The sequence below is a fragment of the Schistocerca americana genome, chromosome 3 (assembly GCF_021461395.2).
Source record: "Schistocerca americana isolate TAMUIC-IGC-003095 chromosome 3, iqSchAmer2.1, whole genome shotgun sequence".
Taxonomy (NCBI): Eukaryota; Metazoa; Arthropoda; class Insecta; order Orthoptera; family Acrididae; genus Schistocerca; species Schistocerca americana.
Window position 1 is genome coordinate 464,995,592 of NC_060121.1, and position 20,887 is coordinate 465,016,478.

Here is a 20,887-nt window from a genome sequence, read left to right on the forward strand (position 1 = left end):
CATAGGCTCACTTGTGTGCAAATCAGGTGGCGGACTTCAGTTTATTGGTTGAATGCAGAGGAAGGGCAAGGAGATTGCTTACAAATCACTTATGCGACCCACCCTAGAATATAGGTCAAGTGTGCTGAACCCATACTAAATAGAACTAACAGGGGATATTGAACGAATACAGAGAAGGGTGGCACAAATGGTCAAAGATTTGTTTAATCCATGGGAAAGTGTCACAGAGATACCAAAGGAATTGAACGGGAAGACTCTTGAAGATACAAGTAAACTATCCGGAGAAAGTCTATTAATAAAATTTCGAGATTCCGATTTAAATGGTGACCTTAGGAATATGCTACAATCCCCTAACACAGGGATCGCGAGAAAAAGATTATAATAATTACTGCACGGTCAGAGGCATTCAAACAAACATTCTTCTTGTACTTCATACGTGAATGGAACGGGTTGAAACCCTAACAACTGGTTGAATGACATATACCCCCTGCTATTTATCTCACTATGGTTTTCAGAGTACATTTACATGTAGATGAACATACAGGTAGCCAGGGTTGCCCTGTGCCTGAAAATATTTGAAGCCATAACGAATATCTGGGCAGCATATGAGGCCTTCGGATATGTCTTGGATTACGCCTACTAGATCGTTTAGAGGCCAGTACTGAAAGCACCAGGTTTGGACATGCAAAACGACATTAGGCTCGGTGTTCTGATAAGGAGGAGGGATTGCAAGGGGCAGGTTCCATTGAGCACAAAACGAGCTATGAGTCACGATGTATCCGTTTCAGTTGCAGTATTACAGAGCACCTAGTAAATAACTGCAGGTCATCACAGATCACAGGAGGAGGGGGGAGTGGAGCATGAACAGCTGATGCTAAGAACTTGACCTGGGTTCCAGAAGAAGGAGGCCACCATGAGCATGCAAATGGGTATGTGCGATGAACACTCGGAAGTTACCTTTTATGCGCGCCAGTTTGGGAACGGAACTCGTGTGTGTGCTCATTGACTCTGGGAGTACTATCTAGCTTGTCAATTATGAATGTTTGAGGTCTAACGGAAGTCTTTCCAGTTTAGGGAAGCTACACCATGGGGATAAGGATTGTTGAAACGTATCTGGAGATTCTTTGCAAATGGTCGGTTAGGTCTAATGAAAGCTCAGGATTGGGTGGTCTAGCTGGCTGATGAAGTTCTCCGCTGTGAAAACGAAATGGTGAACCAATTGTTAGGGTGTGACTGCTTAGAGCGTTTTCAGTGCCAGATGGACTATACAAGGCCACAAGGAAAAAGAGATTATGTTTTGATACTAATGGGGTAATCTAGGCACGTGTCTGATGGAGCAAGGTTTCAAGGTTGGGAGAAACCGGAAGGGAACACTATTAGAAGTGTTGTGCTGATTTCCGGAAGTCCTAATGGAGAGGTTAGAAATGACTAACAAGATCAAATACAGCTTTATGTTAATGGATCAGGTTCCTGCATGGCAGGATCCCTTCTGGCTTTAGCCACTGAAGATAAAGGAACTGCACAAACTCATAAACAGACTGTTGATGGAGGGTGCAATTTCAGCAATCTGTGTCCTTGTACTTCTCGTCGATATTCATAGTACCTAAGCCCAATGACCCTGAGTACCATCCAGTATCGGATTACCAGTTGCTCAACCAAAAGGTGGTTTTAGAACCTGTTCCCAAACTTGACTAACATACTTCATTCGCGTGGTTGTTGGGGGCCAAAATTTTCACTATCACGGATATGAATCAGGTCTTCTATCAGCTGAATTTGGCTTAAAAGTTCAAATTAGTTATAACTTTTTGCACAGATACAGTCTCTCTGAATTCAGAGAGACTTGGCCACTGGGGCAACAGTTCTCTAGCGTCTGCTGGATAATGTTTTGGGTGACTTAACGTTTCAATGTGCCTACAATCATTTTGACGATGTGGTCATTTACAGTACAAATTTCGAAGAACATTTGAGTCATACGGAGAAGGTCTGAATCCGATTGTAGGCAGCTCAGTTGACCGTTACAAATAGCAAAGTCGCTTTTTCCAGATGGAAGATTTAATTTGTTAGGCATAGTGTGCCATCCAAAGGAGTTCAGATTGATCAGTCACGAAATGGAACCATTTATAGATTCCCTGTTTCCCGAAGAAAATGGGATGTCGCAGATTTTTTCCAGTTTTGCCCAATTTCGAATGCCCAGCAGCACCAATTGCCACTGAAGGGTGAAAAGTTTACGTGTGTGTGTGTGTGTGTGTGTGTGTGTGTGTGTGTGTGTGTGTGTGTGTGTATGGAGGGGGCGGGAGGGGTGCCTTGAAGACGGCCCTGGGTAATGCGTCAGTGTTGGGAGCGCCCAATTTCAGTCTACCGCCCATCGTACAGACTAATGCATCACATGGGGGAAACAATGGTAGTATTGGATGAGCAGGAAGTAGGGCACACGTCCTAGGTGTATGCATCAGTGGTTCTACTTGGACTTGAGTTATACTAATCTGTATCGGAGCAACATGTGTGCCCTTAGAAGAGTTTAAATTTTATCTCGAAAAGCGAAATTTAGTCTGAAAACTGATAATCAGGCACAAAGTTGGGTCTTGGTACATCCCTGACAGTCTCAGGAACAGATGAGTTGTGATATGGTGGAACATCGTGCTTCCTCACAGTACGCAGACACAAGTGTATAATTGATCGAAGCACAAGAAGCCGATGGATTAGGAGAGAGAGAGAGAGAGAGTGTGTGTTCGTTAGGACGTTTGGGAACAGAGCAAGCAAATGGAATTACAATAGAACGTTGACAAGTTCAACGGCTGGTTAAATTCTTGCCACCCATAAGTTTCCTGGTGGAGGATGTTTGATCCCATAACCGTATTCATGTCCATTTGAGCCAACTAGGTAGTTGTCTGTCTGTCTCGTCCTGCCCGTTCCGTCACCTACTTATCTGTGCTTTTGCTTCTTTTTTTGGGGGGGGGGATATTGATTCTCGAGGATCGACGTGAATCCAGAAAGCTTAGCGCGTGTCGGCTAAGAATCAGGGGCGTGCCGTAAGTGGGAGACAGGCGAAGAGATGTTGGCGGCTTGAAGATGATAGTCCAGCTGCCAGACGACAAGGGTCTGCCCTCTGGTGTATGTGATTTTGAGGTAGTCTGGCCTGTGGACCGGAGTTGTTGAAGCAACCTGTCGCTGTTTGAGATCGGAGCAATGCCAACAATGATCCGACGTGACCACTGTAACGAGCAGACGTAGTGTGATTAAATGAAAATTATATTCCTTTGGCTATCGAGTCAGCATGAGAGCCCCGTTCCGTCACCGTTTCCGAGAGTGGGGTTTTCAACGCAATCCTGAGGCCACCCAGGGTTGTTTCCTTGGTTCGCTTCCTGATGTATCCAGTGTTTTGAAGTGGACTAGTGCTGTAAGATATTCAATTGTTGTTAATCTAGTTTTCCATAAGCAGGCTTCTACCCAAAATCTTAGTAACTTTTACTTGTTCTGTGTTATTTTAAATAAGCTAGTGGTTGTAGGAATAAACTGTTTGCAAATGGGCAACAATTCGGCAGCGTATTTGAATAACAGATATGTTTGAGTGGGCTACTGCCCATTAGCTTCTTACTCATTACTATTCTAATTTTCAAGAGTGGGTAAGTGCCTGAGATTTTGAGTTATTTCCGTTTATTCTGTGATAGTGTTTTTAGGAATTAATTGCTTGTTTTGTCATTGCTGTTTCATACGTATTTTGAACGATAAATCCAGTTAGTACTTTCAGGCTAGATAATATAATTTGTATAATAAAAGTTACTGTGTATTTTCAGGTGGGTTAGTGACTGTGAGGTATCTGTTCATTAAGACTCTTAAGAGATTACACAGGTCAGTAACAAGTTGTGTATTACCTTCATTGTTTAATAAATCTTTTAACTAGAAAGTGTCTAATGGTTTTCCACTTCCAGATCTGTGTGTCCAAGCCTACTAGCTCCAAGAGACCATCCCGCCCTCGTCCTTCCTCGGCTCAGAAGGGGGAGGAGTTTAAAAATGTAACGTAATCCCCCTTCAGAAAGAATGCATCTGAATACAATGTGAGACCCTAATGCATGTGACATTTTAGTACAGTTGGTGGAAGTGCTTCTGGCTCACATTTTTTCCTTTTTCTCCCTAAATTCTTTTTAGGATCTGGTGCTGGCACTCGTTGCAGTAATCCAGTGCACATTTAAAAGGATGAAGGTGCCCCATGTGCATAATAGTTGTATGCCTAAGTGATCAACTTTACTGTCTTACCCTTCAGGATATATGGACTTGTCAACAACAGACATTAACTTGCTCAATAGTGCTGTACTTTGCTGCTATACTGCCCCATTATCCCTTTATAGGTGTTCACTCATTGCACTTATTGCATGTGGTTTCACACATCCTTCAGCGATGTAGTGAGTTTCTGTACCAACTTCCCATTGTTCAGCTCGTCTATATCAAAAGATAAAAGCATTTTCCTACCATACACAACATAACTACCTACAAGGAAAGACCCGTGCTATCATGGGTTACAGGCTGCTACCATATATGGTAAGAAAACGTTCCAGTCATTATGATGGCTATGGACGTAATAGCTCAGCACCATACTAACTGTGTGATGAATGTGGTTCATCTTTCCATTAGTCTACGAATGTAATAGGCTAGTTCCCCTTTTTTTTTAGTCATCAGTCTTCCGACTAGTTTGATGCAGCCCATGACGAGTAATCTTCTGTGCCAAACTCATCTCAGAGCAGCACTTGCAACCTATTGGCCCAATTATTTGCAAGATGTATTCCAGTCTCTGTCTTCCTCTATACATTTTACCCTCCACAACTCCCTCTAGTACCATTTAAGTTAATCCCTCATGTTTCAACAGATGTCCGATCATCCTGTCCTGTCTTCTTGTCAGTGTTCTTCACACATTCATTTCCACCCCAATTCTCTGTGGAACCTCCTCATTCATCATCCCATCAGTCCATCTAATTTTTAACATTATTCTGTAGCACCACATCTCAAATGCTTCTATTCTCTTCTGTTATGGTTTTCCCACAGTCCATATTTTACCACCATACAGTGCTGTGTTCCAAAAGCACATTCTCAGAAATTTCTTCCGCAGATTATGGCCTATGTTTCACACTCACAAACTCCTCTTGGCCAGAAACGATCTTTTTGCCAGTGCTACTCCTCCTTGCCTAGCCCATTTACTGCCTAGGTAGCAGAATTTCTTAACTTCGTCTATTTTATGATCACCAATTCTGATGATAATTTTCTGGGTATTCTCATTTCCGTTGCTTTAATTGCTCTCGTCTTTCTTAGATTTATTCCCGAGCCATAATCTATACCAGTTCTTAGTTTGTGAGTATATACCAAATGACGCAACTGCTTCATCAGCTCTGACATCAAATTGGTACCTGAACTGTGATTAATGTCTTGAGGGGATACAGGACTAGAGCAACCATTTATTTACCATCACATGTGCTAATGTGTCCGCATGTTAATTTGGAACAGCGATCAGTGCAACATATAGTGAGAAATGGTCTCTTAATATTCAGAACATAGCTGTTTCCCGCTGATGTCTGAGCTTAAAGGTCCATTCCACTCAAGTCTAAGTTGTTGGATGCCTCTTGTAACCTCCGTAACGGCACTTGTTTATGACTTAAATCGACAAGTTGTACACATGACATACAATTCTTTATATACTGAAACACCTACACCCTCCGTGCCCAAATAACACACGCTCATGTGGTGCCTGTAATAATTCATACCACAATGTGGCGGCCATTACCACATGCTGTACAAACTTTGTTGTCCTATACAGCACACTATAATGAACAGTGAACTTCGGCTGTAAATATCTTGCACACTTGTCAGTAATTTGTGCCTTGTGACATTCACCGTAGCTACAAACCACTGCCTGTATTAGAGCAATCTTTCTGGTGACAAGAATCATTTGTTCACTGTCCTCTTTCTGTACACCTCCTGCCTACAAGCAACTTGGTACATCTAATTCCTCATTATCCTCTAGTGGGTCTACTACACATGAATCGTCGACAGGAAGTTCTTACTTTGACGTGAAGTATTTTCCCTTTACCTTGCAGCACTTTATCACGGAAATCCAGTGTGAATGACTGATCACGCAATGTAACTGGTTCGTCCTTAACGAGGTTGCGTTAGTAGAACATTGGCACATCATCCTCCAGTTGGAACAGCGCCACACATATTTGTAGCGTGTGCTGTCGAAGATCAGTTTTTTCATTTGGTTTGCACAAGAGAACCCACTCTACGATCACACTGTACTCTTCATCCAAATGGGGCACAGCTTCCATACTCTCTCAAAACAGTTTTGCCCTAATGTAAGTGAATTTTTAAATTCTTCTCGGTACATGATACATTTCTTTGCTTTTTATTTCAAGCAAAACTTGATCAGCTGCTCAAGAGTCCAGAAATATAGCCTTTCAACTGTCAATAGGTATCTATAAATAACAAAATATTGTTTCTATCTTTGCCTGAAAAGGACTGACCAAACCAGTGGCAACTTAATCTAAGGAGGGAGCGATCAGCTGGACAAGACTCTACCTTCTATTACAACTGATAACTGCTTATGCATTTTCAATTTATCTGCTCTCAGCTGAGTTACCTTCTGCGCCAAAGATTCAGTCACTTCTCGTGTGGTTAATCCTAGTGTCTCATATTTAGATGTTATGGAGGCTGTATATAATATTTAGAAACAGGCTCAAAAACTCCACTCTTGTGCCCTTGGCAGTCTCGTATTCCAGTCACAACATTCACACACTAAACGCGACAAGGGTAGAGGAGAAAGAAAACAGTCCTCTCACCCCATTGTACGAGGGCTATTCTGAAATTAAGGAACGATAGGTCGCCAAAAGGAAACCACAACGAAAAACAAAACTGTTTTATTTGCAACAGTTAGCTACAACTTCCAGCTACTTATCTCAATAGTAGCCGATCCGACTTAGACGTTTGTCGTTGCGTTGTATCAACTTTCCAATACCCTCGTTATAGAAGGCAGCCGCCAGTGATTTCCGCCAATTCTCTGCGCTGGCCTACAGCTCGTTGTCTGTGCCAAAATGTTGTCTTCATAGCCAGCGGTTCATGTGGACAGAGATGCAACTCAGAGGGAGACAGTTACGGGCTGCATTGTGGGTAATCAAACATTTACAGTTGAAAACGATGGAGGAGCATCTTCATTGCCCCTGTAGAATGCGGCTGAGAATTGTCTTGAAGAAGAAAACGCACTACAGTTGCTGCATAGCGTCAGGTGAAATTTCTCACCAGGCCTCGTACTTGGCGGGAGACACTATTGTTCTAGGTATATTTATGTGCTCCCTGAGTGCTCAGAACTAAAAAGAACGACGTAAAGCGGTCGACAGGCATACTAGAGACACTGACCAATACATACCTGTGCAAAACTTCTTGGGATTTTTACTGTGGTTTCCATTTCGCGACCGATCGTTCCTTACTTTTCGAATAACCCTTGTATGTTTGATGTTGCCGACTGTGGCTGCCTATGTCATCGTTAATGCAGCTGTCTGCGGTAGGAACACTTCTGACGCTACTTGTAGAGGTCGGAGGTGAAAGACTTCCACAATGGTTCGTGTAGATGAGCTGCCAGTGGTCAGGAAGGACTGTAATTCATCAACCTGGGTTTTGTGCAGTGGTTTGGTGAATAGGTACCGGGTGGATGCCCGACATCCTATCAAAAAAACAGTATTTACATATAATCTTTTATTGCATACCAACACACATTGATGGTAGTGCTAGGTGGCAGTCAGCATTCCCAATGCGCAGGCCAGATTCAGTATGCTGAGATCAGCGAGCAGCCAGCAGACTTCGGCGTCCTGGGTAGCAATGGGAGCTGCACGAGGCGACGTCCTCAAGAGTTGTATGGCGCTGTCTCAGGTGCCGAATCAGGGTCTAATGTGGCTGCCAGAGTAGGGAGCCGCACTGACTGGTACGAATACACTGCTCAGTTTGGGACGCACGTGAGTGTTCAGAATCAAACTGTAGACCCCGGTGTGGACAATTGCGATTTACAGTGGTGACGTGTGTCACTCAGTTGACGAAGGACAGCAGAAGAGTTGCCCACATTGGACGATGAATGACAGAGTTTGCCAGCACAGGCGATGACACTTGGGGTGCTAGGCGTCCAAGTCACACACTGTGGATCTCAGTGAATACAAGTGAGCCATTAGTTGGCCCACTTATTAGAAGACATCAGAACCGCAGCTAGTGGAGGCAGCATCCGTCAGTGGCAGCCTGCTAATCCATTTCTAGTAGTAGGCTAGTGTAGAGGCTCCCTTCATAGCTGGCTGCTGGAACCGAATGATGCTGTCTGCCTACGCAAACTCAGTCCATCTTTGATTCTTGGACAGTGACACTGTCCTCTTCTAACTCAACAGAATCGAGATGCAAGGCGTGCTCGTAGGTAACCACGACGTGTAGCGATTTCTCTTTTCAAGAGCAGTTTCTGAAGTGTCAGCATAAACCGCTAACAGTATCCTATGCAAAAATGCCTAACCAACCTCTGTACTGTGGTTTCTTGCATCATTCTTCTGTGACGCCTCCTCTTAACTCGTTCACAAGATTCTTCTGTTGGTAGAGCTATGTCGCACCATTTAAGACAAAATTGCAGGAACTTGTGTCCAATTATTGATCACACTGGAATGCATGACTCATGGTCATGTGTCTCGTTCGAATTTCATAAACAGGTGGAGCTCATTATAAGGTCTTTCTCCACAAGACATGTTGCCACCTTGCTGGAGGATGCAGCATTTCAGCAATGACCATAATGTAGTTCATCCACCTGTCACTTCAGCACTTTTTTGCAGCAGTGTGCTTGGACATCTAACGCTGACACTTCATGACTACTAGATGAGCGGGGATGGCCGTAAAATATGGCATCCTTGTTTCCCAGGTTCAAGCTCCTAGAAATCTGGTTGTGAAGGCACTTGATGGAATAAATCTACGATATTTAGATTGATGACATACAGCAGTAGAGTCTGCAATGTCAGTCGGCAAACAACGCCTGTGACGCAATTCCATTACAATAATTAAAAAGAATGCTCCTCAGGGGTGAAGGGCAAGGATTACCAAGAATTGCCATCACGTCGTCCTTCGCTAGGGATCAATTTCATGAATGGACCAATGTCAGATGTCAGAAAGTATGTTACCACTCACTCCGGTTTATTTGTTTTGTTCTTCTTGCTTTATTTAATATATAAATTCTCAAAATATTTTACACCCTCATATGGCAAGCAGTGGGAACACCTAAGAACGTTGTCATACGTGTATGCATAGGTAGTACAGGTGTTATGGTGTGGGGGAACATAAGGCTGCACAGGCACATTGACCTCCAAATCATTGGAAATGGTACACTCAATGGTCAACGTTATTGTGGCACTGTACTCATTTTCCATTTGCGCCTTTTCCAAGATAAATTTGGCCCTGATTTCATTTATATGGATGACAATGCGCGACCACATCGAACTTCGCAAGTGGAGGAGCTCTTGGAATGAGAGGATATTCGGCGAATGGATTGGTCTGTCCACTTTCCTGTCTTTAACTCCGCTGAGAACTGGTTGCATGCGTTGGGGAGATGAATGTGCCAAGAACCATCCATCAGTTGTCAACAGCGTTTATGGAGTGAAACGCCCTACTACAAGTACTCATTACCAACTTTGTAATCAGCATTGGAGAGCATTGTAGTGCATGTTCATTCTGTGATGGCCTCACATTCTATTAAAAACCGTGTCTCACCGTTTGTAACGTCCAGAAGATTGTCATGATTTCAGAAGATTAAAAAATGGTTCAAATGGCTCTGAGCACTATGGGACTTAACTGCTGAAGTCATCAGTCCCCTAGAACGTAGAACTACTTCAACCTAACTAACCTAAGGACATCACACACATCCATGCCAGAGGCAGGATTCGAACCTGCGACAGTAGCGGTCGCGGGGTTCCAGACTGTAGCGCCTAGAACCGCTCAGAAGATTGTCATGATTACAGAATGATTATTTTCTTTGAATAAAAGTGTAATTTCCGTTCGTCTCATTGCATGTTACTTCCCGTTACTATTGCACTATTGTCGCGCGGGGTAGCCGCGCGATCTCAGGCGTCTTATCACGGTCCGCGCAGCTTCCCCCGTCGGAGGTTCGAGTCCTCCCTCGGGCATGGGTGTGTGTGTCTTCCTTAGCGTAAGTTAGGTTAAGTTACATTAAGTAGTGTATAAGCTTAGGGACCGACGACCTCAGCAGTTTGGTCCCTTGAGGCCTTACCACAAATTTCCAAATTTTATTGCACTATTATGTAGGAATTCGTTCTATGTATGTCCAAGTTTCGGTGAACTACGTTACTTGTTTGCCACTGACACATCATTGGGAAGTTGCTTTTGCCGTTACGTTTTGCTCACCAGGGTATAAACCAATTTGAATAATGATTTCAGAAATCTCTGAGGAATGTGATCTACGCCTTCCACCTTGTTTAACCGTACGTCTTCTAATGTCCTGTTAAACTCTGACTTTAAAACTGGATCACCTATGTCATCCATATCGGCTCCTATATCTTCTTCTGTCAAGCCATCAGACAGATCCTCCCCTTCGTGGAAACCTGTAAGTTCCCCTTGTACCGTGCATGAGAAGTATAATAATGATTACTTGGTATTAATAGGGTCTCTTGGTACAATAGAGGTGTCTGAAGACGGTGTAATGTGATACTACAATTAAGTTAAAATAAAATAGGACCAATAGATACAAATGAAGGCGTCATGCCTGCTATAGAGATATATAGCAGCACGTATCTTTTCGTGATCTGTTGGAAGAATTATGTATTGAAATAAATATGGCTGGTTACAGTGCTTTGTATTTTCAAATTAAATATATTTTTGTGTCCCGTTTTTAGAAGCATTTATTTTTCATTTTCAACTCGTGTTCCTGTTGGTACACCACGAGGCCGCGAAATCTGTGAGAGATGTTTTCTTAACCTGTATCATACTTATTTGTCATGTGATATCTTAAGCATGATATTATGTGCAATACTAACAGTAGCTCATATAATTTACAAACATACATTGAAAATTTTAATATTATCAATTGCGTCGCTCGCTGCCATCAGGAAATCGATGAAAGTTCCACGATATGCCCTGCTGGACATTCTGTAACAATGTATCGAATGGTTAGTCTGGCCGCTCCACAACTGCTTTTGGATGTAGCCTTACTTTATCAATAAAGAGCGTCTGCGGTTCTGCCGTGCTTGGTGCGTATTCTTTTAACTGCTATCCGTATCCTGTTTGATTTTTGGAAGGCAAGGAGCTTCTTTCTTATGCAGGGCAAGTTCATGTTATTTGAGGATAGATTTCTGCTCAATCTCATTCCCATAAGTCTTTTTAGTTAAACGGAGACGTATGCTTTTCCAGCCGGCCGGTGCGGCCGTGCGGTTCTAGGCGCTTTAGTCTGGAACCGCGTGACCCCTACGGTCGCAGGTTCGAATCCTGCCTCTGGCATGGATGTGTGTGATGTCCTTAGGTTAGTTAGGTTTAAGTAGTTCTATGTTCTAGGGGACTGATGACCACAGATGTTAAGTCCCATAGTGCTCAGAGCCATTTGAACCATTTTTTTGTGCTTTTCCATGGCTGTTTTCATGTATGGTTTTCTTGATTGAAACTGCTTTCTTCGTAGGGTAAGCGCGTTTTGATCGATGGGGAATTGCGTGTTGCGTTGTATGCATTTAAACTCACAGAGAAGAGTTGCTTTCTATTGAAAGCTAGAGCGCATAACCTAATCAAGCATTGGTGTGTGTGCACTATTGAGCCATGCAGGATACCATTTTCCGCAACAGAGTAGACAATTCAAGTGCTGAAGTTCGCAGAGTTTCAGCATTGGAGTCCCGGTTGTTCTGCCCAGCTTACATAGAATGTTGTGCCTAGTATGTATCTTTGTAACGGTATTTTCCAGATGCTTTTTGTAAGACAGTATCCAGTCCAATGTAAATCCTACACATTCTGTCACCAAAGTAGCCCAGGAGCTGTCTGTCTGCCGTTCTATTTCGCAAGTAACAGCAAGCCATCTATGTCTTGGTGGAGTTTGATTTCAGTCTCCATCTCTGAAAGTATTTTTCCTTTATCGCCATAAGATATTAAAATTCCTTCCATTTCTTCAAAAGTTCTGTGTCCCAATGCTAGCATACAGTCACCAGTATATTCAAATTTACAAGTCATAGTTTCAGGAATGTAGGAAATGTACAGATTAAACAACAGTGGAGCGAGGACAGACTACTGTGATAATCCATCGTTTAAGAGCTTATTCTGTTAATCAGTGTAACCATAAATGACCTGCTGGGAAGCATGAACTGTTTTTCTTCATGGGATTATTTGAACGAGTTTGAAGGGAAGACCATGCCTTCCGACTGTGTCGTAAGCTGCTGTGAGGTCTATAAACGTAGTTGATGTTTTTAAATTTTTATGAAAGCCTTCTTTTATGTAGGTCTTGAATGACATTATCTGAAATGGTTTGTGTCTAGTGACATTAATCAATGGCTGTTCTGAAATATAACATTGCATTGCATGTACTAAAAGAGACATTTTCCGGTTAACATGGGTTCCAGTATACAAGGGAATGACAATAGCGTATATGATAAAATTACGTCAACAGTTTGTTGCAACGTAAAAAGAAAACTAGCTGCGACTTGTGACGACTAATCTCTGCCTCCCGATAGTAATACATCTGGATATCGAAGCACCCAGACGTTGCTACATTTGACATTAGACGGGCACTTCTAGACTTTCATGACATGTTTCTTCTTCAAGACTTCAGATCCGTCTACCTTTAACGCAGATTTTTTTTGTTACATCCTATCAACAAGGTCACAAATGACGCAGATATTTTGTTCTGATCCACAAGAAGAGTATCGCTTTACGAAATCACAAAAGAGGTCCGAAGTAACTGAGATAAGATTTGGACGTCATCCGAGAGAAACGTGAGTCTGTCGTTCATATCAAAGTTCGCTGCTGAGAGTATTGTGTCTGATTCATGTTTCATTCTCCCGCTTGATCAACAGCAGTAGTATCTGATAACATTTCATTTTCATCCGTTGCAGCTGTAATATCTGAGTATTTCATATATTCTTATTGTGATTTTGATTACTAATGATGCAATAAAAACACCTGTAAGATCCACGCTTATATTTTATTCAGAATAATATTCACGACGGAACTGTGTGTGCAGTGTGAACCAACATTAATCGTATTCTCGTGATATTAATAAAAGGGACTTCATCGTTAATAAAATAATAAATAATTGTTGTCAATGACATAATTTAATATATTGCAAAAAATTATATCTCAGACAATCCATGGAAAATGATAATGAAAATCTCAATCTTTTGTTATCTATGGTTCTTCTAGAAAAATCCTTGTAGGAACCGTTGTACTGATAGGATGTGACTGATGTCTCGTAACACATAGTTCTGTAAAAACTGTATTATGTTTCTAATTTAACATTTGAAAAATAGAGTTTATGTGCCACTGATATGAATCTTCTTTGTTTAAAGTTTTATTTCATTGTAATTCTCGTCCAATATAAATGTTAATTTTTCTGGACAGCTACAAAGGAGCTCTCCCTTTAGCGCTTCTGATCTACAGCGCGGTTTGCTGGTAAATGCTGAATAATAAGCGATTAACATTGAGAAATATTTTCAAATGTTAATGCATGTAGTGGAGGTACAAAAAGATTTAATATATATTATTTGTTAGTACTAGTAACACAGGACCTGAAGCAGAATCGATAAGTGATTGTCTCATGTTAGCCGCCATCTTTGTGAAATATTGCAGCGCCACTTTTTAATTGATTTTCTATACAGATATAATTGTTCTTGGTTATAATTGCTATAATAATTGTGTATTGGTGGCCCTGGACCCACTCTGAGGGAATAAATTCCAGTTAGACTGTGAATACAGTGAATGAATGCAAACAGCAGCTTACGTGATATAAATTCTTATCTGCTGATGTATGAAGCCTGGTTATTTCGTAACAACCCTTATGAAATATTTTGACAGGAAAAAATACATTAGTGTTGTGTGCGTGTGGTACTGTGTGACAGAAAAAGAAAAGTGTTGCCAACTCGAATAACAGTAGCGTTAAATTCGATAAATGATCTGCAACTAGTAAAGAGACTGTTATACAACATCACTGAAAACTAATAAAAATCATTACTCTTGTTTAGTTCATATTACTTACCATACCTTTAGCTTGTTTTCTGGTTATATATGATTACTTTTGTGCTTGAACTTAGTGCTATTTACGCTGCTTGACAGATAACATTGCTACACGTTCCCAGGCGGACTTTTCTTTAACAAAATAACGATAATTTGTCGGGAAAAGCAACGATTAAATAAAACCTCGTGTTACATTAACAATAAGTAACTAGTTTTATGGTAATCTTGCTGAAATTGTACAACACGCAATCAAACCATATACGCCATACACTGCAGTGCAAGACGATTAGTATAGTTCATCAGCAAACACTAGATGAGTATGGACCACCTCATTACTTCGACTTTCATTGTTAATCCTACGAAGTTTTGGTTTATCTCGGTGTCCTATTGCTCTCTCTTCCTTTTTAAAGTCCTACAAGTACCGTCGTGAAGTCTAGCCATAATTTTTCTTTAAAGGAAAAATATCTGTTTGGAGTAGTGACTCGTTCACATTGCAATATATTATATTATACATTTATTAGTATACGTACCATTCCTCTTGCGCCCAAGACATTAGGTCTTACTATAAATGAATATGTACGCTGTATCTTTATCACAAAAGGAGAATGCTTTTAGCAGAAATAATAAAAATACTTAGCTTAACTTATACATAGTAATTCAGACCTTCTCTGACTCCAGTGATTCATTTAAATGCAATGATAATTAGAGGGAATACTTTTTTTAAAACAGTAAATATCAAACAGACACTGAAGTTATCGTTGTTCTTGTGGTGTTCACTTTGAAAACTTGTTTGATGCAATTCTTGACGACATTCTGGTCTGTTCGAGGTTCTTCATCTCTGAATTGCAACAACAGTCTGCACCTATTTAAAACTACTTGCTATCTTCAAACTTTAATCACCGCACACTTCCATCTATTAGCTAAATAACTATTCTCTCGAGCCTCACCCTAAGTTTCGTTCTAGTATACTCTCTGTACCCTACCATATTCAATATTTCTCCAGTAATTGTTCGATCTCCTCAGATAATCTTCAACATTTTTTTTGTAAGACAAAATATCAAGAGCTTCTATTTCCTTATTGTGTACTAGGGAAGTTTAATTAACATGTACGAGTCTCAATACTTAGTCGATAGGTTCATTTTATCTGAAGTATTATACATGCGCGTCCAAATGTTATCTTTCTATCACATGGATCACAACCCAGATGTCGTGGACTGGAGGGAAATTTAGATGAAGTATTAAATATGAAACTACTCGTAAAATATTAACAAGGTCGTCTATAACTGACCGTAAATTATAATCAGTTTCTTGCACTATTAAGCCAACCGTAATGTACACTGTCCAATCAAAAGTGATCATGAATATGGGATACATCCACACTTCACATATGTTGCGGCTTGAACGCAGTCCTCGACTCTCATTTCATAGAGTGGAGTCGTATTCAGTGGTGAGTTCCGCTTCTAATTCAGTACAGATCACTCTACCTTAACCAGCAAGGTCGTTGGATCTCTCCCTCACCCCCCCCCCCTACCCCCCGCCACCCAATTGAGAACGTTTGGGGCATTATGCGGAGGGCTTGGGATTCTGACGACCTAACGAGCCAATTGGATAGAATTTAGCACGATATCCCTCAGGACAACACCCAACAACTCAATCAATGCCAAATCAAATAACTTACTGCATAAGGGCCAGCAGAGGATCAACGCGCTGTTAACTTGCTCAATTTGTGTAGCGCTTTCTCTTGAATAAATCATTCAAATGTCTGAACTTCTTATTATTTGTTTGATTGTTCGTGTACATCTACTGATTTTTTTTCTTAGAGTGTATTATGGGCCCCGTAGCTGTCAATTAGGTCTGATATTATCGATAATGTCAATATAGAGTTAGAGATGATCTTGATTTCGTCGTTGTGACGATGATTACTGTACTCAGTAAATACACCAAGAGGCCAGGAGAGAGATTCTGCGGGAAAGAGCAGATAAGCAGTTGTTATCATCCCACTTAGACAAGGAATGGACATAATTTATTTCCAATATGAGAGACGTACAGGAATTGTTGCCAAAGTTTAAACTGATTACAAATCGGGCTCTGGAGAAGTAAGCGCCGAGCAGCTGGATTAATGGGCTCCGGAACGCCCTATACTTGCAATGTTAAAATAACGCTTATAAATTACATCTTTCCTCACAAAGTATTTGAGGTAGGAAGTTGAACTTTTTACAGATTATTTATTGTAATATGGACTACAACTTAACACAGGGATTTTACAAAATTTTGGTTCAGTTATTAAAGATGATTTTTTGTAATTGTAATGAAAATTCACAACATTTTTTTGCAATTTTTTATTTATATATTCAAAAATATACAGTTTTTTGGAAAAAGGCTGTGTTAAATTATGCAGAAGGTACTGTGTAACATTTACTGAAAGTTTGAAACAAATATGTTTGGAAGATCCTTAGAAAACATGTAATTAGTATGAGAAAATAAAAGTTTTGGGAATCGATCGACAAAGATTGGATTAACCTTTTAGTGCATTCCAGGTCCATAGGATGGATTATCTTCATCCTCTGCAAACTCCTACTCCAGCTTCCTCTTGTTCCTCCTCGTGTTTACTCTTGCTTGTATTTCTAGACTCTTTACAGCCCTGTCTGCAGCCCGAAGGCGTTCCTTGTCTAAAGCAAGCATCGCTCGTTGTTGTGTTCGTAGATTTTGCTACCATTTTTTTCAGTTGCAGTTACTGCAACACTGTTCCAAAAGGTGGTCATGTATGAACACCTATCACATTTCAGTTGTATTTCACTAGCAAGTCCTACGTGCTTTATTATGGAGAGTTCCAGACCAACTTCACTACAATGAATACATCTTACACAGTTTGAAAAAATTCCTTTGAGAACCGACATATCAAATATTTCATTCACATCCGATTCGCCCATAAAACATTCATAGTTTTCACTCATTGAACCAAGCTTCTTCTGTGAAGTATTTTCTTTCCCACTTTGACTGCTATGGGCAGGTGTACTTGAGAGGTTAGGTTCACTCACTTGGTTATCGTCTTTATTGTTTACAGTAATAACACATACCTTTGGCTTTCCAACATTTCTCCTTTTCTTAAAAGCCTTCAGAGGATTTCTAATAACTTTACTTTTACTCATTATTATACTTCAACAAAACAGAGACTCAAGAAACAGAATTAATTACGAATATATTCGAGATAACGACAGAGTAAATAAACATTAAACAATCGACAATCACACCAGCGATATATATTGAACCATCACAGGTTATCCACAACACATAATTTATCTCACATCACTAAAATGTACCTGATGAACACGGACGTTAATAATAACACCATTTGACAGCAGTTTAACAGCGCCACAGTGGGTCACGCCCATGTAGAACACATTTCAAAAAAAATTTAAAAATAGTTGTAGTCTTCGGAATTGAATAAATTATATATCTATTAAAAGGTAATAGTCTGCAGATTCACAAAACGCAAAAAAGTAAAAATTGAACTTTTCATGATTTTGGGCCTTTTCGGAGCCCCTTAAGGCTGATAAAGACTCGCCGTGATTCGAGGAAGCAGAGACTGTCGTAAGGAAGCAGAGACTGTTGCACTTTCGCTTCAAAAAAGAGCGCGTAAATGACCACAGACAAAAGTTAATAGAAATTCTTGCGTCTGCAAAAACATCGATGGACGAAGCATAGAACAACCATCCCTCTCAAGCCTCAGCAAACGTTCTTCCTGAAAGCCAGAGAAAGATCTGGTCCTGCGTAAAACGGCTAAATGGGTCGGAGGGCTCTACCCAGTTACTTGTTGATCAGCCTTGTGTGGCATTGGAAGATAGCAAAAGGAAAGCTGAACTTTTAAAATTCACATTTAAGAAATCATTCACGCCGTCGTTTTACCTACACACAGACTCCTTTAAGGAGGACATGGTATAGTCAGCTCTGGCGTAGAGCAGCAGCTGAAAAAGTTCAAACAAATAAGTCACCAAGTCCAGATGGAATTCCAATTTGCTTTCACATAAAGCACGCTAAGGTATGGCCCCTTTACTTAGCTTGCATTTATCGCAAAGTCCCAAATGACTGGGAAATAGAGCAGGTGACTCCTATGTACAAGAACGGTAAAAGGATGGGCCCACAAAGTTACAGAGCAATACGCTTAACATCGGTTTGCTGCAGAATCCTAGAATGTATTCTGAGCTCGAATATAATAAATTTCCTTGTGACTGAAAAGCTTCTGTCCACAAATCAGCTAGGATCTAGAAAGCAACGCTCATACGAACCATGGATAACGAGCAACCGGCAGATTACATATCCCTAGATTTCCGGAAAGTGTTTGACTGGGCACTGCACTGCAGACTGTTACAATCGTCGGAGCATAGGAATTAGATTACTCTGTACGTGGGTGGCTCTAAAATCTGTTACGTACAAGAACACAGTACATTGCCCTTGACGATGGGTGTTCATCAGAGAGAAGGCTATCCGACAGGGGTGTCTCAGGGAAGTGTGATAGCACCACACTTATCCTCTGCAAATATAAATAAGCAAACAGATACGGTGAGCATCAATCTCCTGTTATCTGTTTATGATGCTGTGGTGTACAGGAAGGTGCAGCCGTTGAGTCACTGTAGGAGGATAGGATGACTGAGACAAAATTTCTAGTTGGCGTGAAGAACGACTTCTTGCTCTAAACGTAGAAAAATGTAAGGTAATGCAAAAAATGGCTCTGAGCACTATGGGACTCAACTGCTGTGGTCATAAGTCCCCTAGAACTTAGAACTACTTAAACCTAACTAACCTAAGGACATCACACACATCCATGCCCGAGGCAGGATTCGAACCTGCGACCGTAGCGGTCGTGCGGTTCCAGACTGAAGCGCCTTTAACCGCGCGGCAAGTTAATGCAGATGAGTAGGAATAACTGTCCCATAATGTCGCATACAGCATTGGTAGTGTGCCGTTTGAGACAGCCATGTCGATTAAATCTCTAGGCATAACGTTGCAAAGCAATATGAAATGATCGAACACATAAGAATATTATCAGGGAAGGCGAATGGTCGAGTTCGCTTCAGTGGGAGAATTTTTTGTAAGTGTAGCTCATTTATGAAGGAAACTGTGTATAGAAAACCAGTGGGACCAATTATTGAGGACTGGTCGAGTGTTCGGAATCCCCATTAGGTCAGATTGAAGAAAGACTTTGAGGTAATTCAGAGGTGTAGTGCTATATGTTACTGTTAGGTTCAGTCGACAAGTGAGTGTTGCAGAGATGCTTCATTAACTCAAATGGGTATCACTGGAGGGAAGACAATGTTATTAGCAGGAGACATTATCAAGAAAATTAAGAGAACCGGCTTTTGATGCTGACTACAGAAGGATTCTACTGCCGTCAATGTATATTTTACTTAAGAGAGAGTTCGTATAGAGGCATATCTGCAGTCGTTTTCCCCTCTCTCTATTTGCTGGTGGAACAGGAATCAAATGACTAGTAGTAGTAGTACAAGCCAAACTATGACGTATATCATAAGGTGGTTTGCAGAGTATGTATGTAGATACAGATATAATTCTTCCATAAATAACGAATCTTAGTAAGATATAACTGAATAAATGGAAATGCAACTGTTAGAGAAAGATTTTAAATTGACAAAAGTAAATTAATAAATTCAAATGTTAGGGACATCTACATGGATACTCTGCAAATCACATTTAAGTGCCTGGGAGAGGGTTCATCGAACCACCTTCACAGCTTCATTAACTCAAATGGGTATCACTGGAGGGAAGACAATGTTATTAGCAGGAGACATTATCAAGAAAATTAAGAGAACCGGCTTTTGATGCTGACTACAGAAGGATTCTACTGCCGTCAATGTATATTTTACTTAAGAGAGAGTTCGTATAGAGGCATATCTGCAGTCGTTTTCCCCTCTCTCTATTTGCTGGTGGAACAGGAATCAAATGACTAGTAGTAGTAGTACAAGCCAAACTATGACGTATATCATAAGGTGGTTTGCAGAGTATGTATGTAGATACAGATATAATTCTTCCATAAATAACGAATCTTAGTAAGATATAACTGAATAAATGGAAATGCAACTGTTAGAGAAAGTTTTTAAAATTGACAACAGTAAATTAATAAATTCAAATGTTAGGGACATCTACATGGATACTCTGCAAATCACATTTAAGTGCCTGGCAGAGGGTTCATCGAACCACCTTCACAATTCTCTATTATTCCAATCTCGTATAGCGCGCGTAAAGGACGAACACTATATCTTTCCGTACGAGCTCTGATTTCCCTTATTTTATCGTGGTGATCGTTTCTTCCTATGTAGGTCGGTGTCAACAAAATATTTTCGTATTCGGAGGAGAAAGTTGGTGATTGGAATTTCGTGAGAAGATTCCGTCGGAACGAAAAACGCCTTTCTTTTAATGATGTCCAACCCAAGTCCTGTATAATTTCTGTACACTCTCTCCCATATTTCGCGGTAATACAAAACGTTCTGCCGTTCTTTGAACTTTTTCCATGTACTCCGTCAGTCCTACCTGGTAAAGATCCCACACAGCGCAGCAGTATTCTAAAGGAGGCCGGACAAGCGTTGTGTAGGCAATCTCTTTAGTAGATCTGTTACAATTTCCAAGTGTCCTGCTAAGAAAACACAGTCTTTTGATAGACTTC

At 40.8% G+C, this 20,887-nt stretch overlaps 1 protein-coding gene across 1 annotated transcript in view; it reads right to left on the bottom strand.

Annotated features, from left to right (window-relative positions):
- LOC124606156 (peritrophin-1-like) overlaps positions 1–20,887 on the bottom strand; it is a 50,757-nt gene that overhangs the window by 21,852 nt on the left and 8,018 nt on the right. The window lies entirely within an intron of this gene.